The 2177-nt window shown below is 67.1% G+C and overlaps 1 pseudogene; it reads right to left on the reverse strand.

Annotated features, from left to right (window-relative positions):
* Positions 1-246: 246 nt before the first annotated feature.
* LOC124232077 (heparan sulfate glucosamine 3-O-sulfotransferase 4-like) lies at positions 247-1315 on the reverse strand (annotated as a pseudogene).
* Positions 1316-2177: the final 862 nt, after the last annotated feature.

The following is a 2177-nucleotide window of genomic DNA, read 5'->3' on the forward strand; positions in this document are numbered from 1 at the left end:
GGTGAGGAGCCTGAGGCAGGCAGGGCAGTGTGACACCAGCTCCCCTAACCCTGAAATACAGCGATCCCTGGCCAGCCTCCAGTCCTCTCCGCGCTCCCCCGAGCAGGCCCGCCAGGGTCCGCAGAGCCCTCGTGGGGCGAAGGGTTCTCGGGGAGGTGCCTGGATATCGAAGGGCGTGGGAAGCCACAGCTTTCCCTCTGGGTCTTCCCCACCCATCTATCCCCTGCGCCAAGCCCAGAGTCCTACCTGTACCACTCCAGCCCCTTTTCGTAGTTCCTGTCGAAGAAGTGTGGCTCTATGCCCACGGTCCGCAGGCCCGCACGTCCGGGTGGACTCGGATCTCCTCCAGCAGCTCGCGGGTGCCTCCTTTCTTGACCCCGATGACGAGCGCGTGTGGCAGCTTCTTCTCCCCATAGTCGGGGGTGCTGAGGGCGCCGCGCCTCTCGATGCTCCCGTTGGCCGCTCTCAGGCCTGCGAGCTCCTCGTTGGTGGTGCTGGTCTCCTGCGCTTCACACTCCAGCAGCGCGCTCGCTCGGCGCAGTGATCATCTCGCCAGGGGCCAGCGGGGTCCGGAGCCAGGTGTCCCGAACGCCCCCGCCGCCGATTGCCAACACCCAGCCGTCGGCCCCGGGGGCAGCGGGCTGCTCGGAGGGCTCCGGGGGCTCCCCGCGGCTCGCGTTGTCCGGCGTCGGCGCGGGCGGCTGCGAGGGGGTGCCGAGGCGCACGGGGGGCGGCAGCAGAGAGGGTGGCGGCGGGCTCGGCGGGGGCTCGGCAGCGGCTCCTGCAGCGCCAGGGTGAACTGCAGGGAGCGCGAGCCGCCCAGGAGGCTGTAGCACAGGTAGGTGACGGACAGGGACAAGGTGCACAGAAAAAGCAACTTGCTCGCCGGCGGCCACTTAGCAGAGGCGCCGGGCGGCAGCGGCGCGGTGAGAGTTGGAGGCGGAGGCGGAGGCGGAGGAGGTGCGGGCCACGGGGCCACCGCGGCTCCCGGCTCGCGGCAGCAGCCCCCGCCGCTGCCCGGACATGGTTTCAGCCGCCGCCGCCGCCCAGGCGCCCCGGCTGCGTGAAGCGACGCCAATGCACCCCCGGCCCTGGCCGCTGTCCCGCTGCGCCAGGGGAGAGCCCGGCTGCATGGCCCCACTCCCCACTCTTCCCGCGGAGTCCGGGTGGCCCTACACCACCCCCGAGGGGGGCGCACTGACCCGTCGGCTGCACCTGTTCCGTCTGCAGCGCCCCCGCTTCCCGGCTCCGCCGCGGCTCCTGCTTCAGCCTCTGCCGCCGCGCGCTGTTGCAGCCCCGAGTTCCTTCCCCGCTGCTAACTTTCTGCCGGAAGAGAGGAGAGGCGCGGAGGGGAGGCGGAGGGGCCGCGGAGGGGCCCGTGCGCGCGCCGCGCCCCGCGCGTCGCCGAGAGAAGGGTGAGTGCGCCTCGCGCGCGCCTGTGGATTGGGACGCGGAACGGAGGCGTGCGCTAGGGCTGGGGCACCTGGCAAAGCGGAGATCGTGCCCCCCCCCGCCCCCCGCCCCCCGCCCCGCAACGCATTCACGCTGGAGGGGTTTGCCGCCCAACCCCGCGTGCTTCCCCTCCCCTGGAAGCCTGGGACGCCAGTTTCTCCTTCCCTCTCCCAATACTTTCAGAGACTAGAGCCCCACACCTGCCGCCAGAGCCGCACACCAGGAAGCTGGGGGCCACAAGGTGGTGAGCTCTCGCTTCCCCTTTTCTCATGGGACTCCAAGCAAACTCGGTCCATCCATGACCCGCCCTTCTCCCTTCCTGGACATCCTCCTGCCTTTGACCCAGGAGGAATTTCTTGTCCATACCAGGATTCCCATGCCAACTTCCATCTTTCCAGCCTCCCCATCTTAGCTTGAAGCTCCTGATTGGTGGAGCTTTGACACACACCCCCAGATTTCCTTGCCCTAGAGCTTTTGCCTCTGTCCCGCCACCGGTTGACTATGCTTTTTGCTCCAAAAGGAGAGGCTGTCTCCTCCTCGACACCCTGAACCACAGATGCACATGCGCCCCTTGGGGGCCATTGCAGCTAAAGGAGTTCGGATTTCCCTGGACTAAAACAGACTGAGACTATCATCGCTCTTAACAACTTATAAGCAGAGAGAAGTTGTGTTGCTCTGTCTGTGCCTCACTTCATTGAATTAAAAAAAAAAAGGTATCTTCTTTG

This window comes from Equus quagga, unplaced genomic scaffold (genome assembly GCF_021613505.1).
Source record: "Equus quagga isolate Etosha38 unplaced genomic scaffold, UCLA_HA_Equagga_1.0 HiC_scaffold_21396_RagTag, whole genome shotgun sequence".
In the NCBI taxonomy this organism is placed as follows: domain Eukaryota; kingdom Metazoa; phylum Chordata; class Mammalia; order Perissodactyla; family Equidae; genus Equus; species Equus quagga.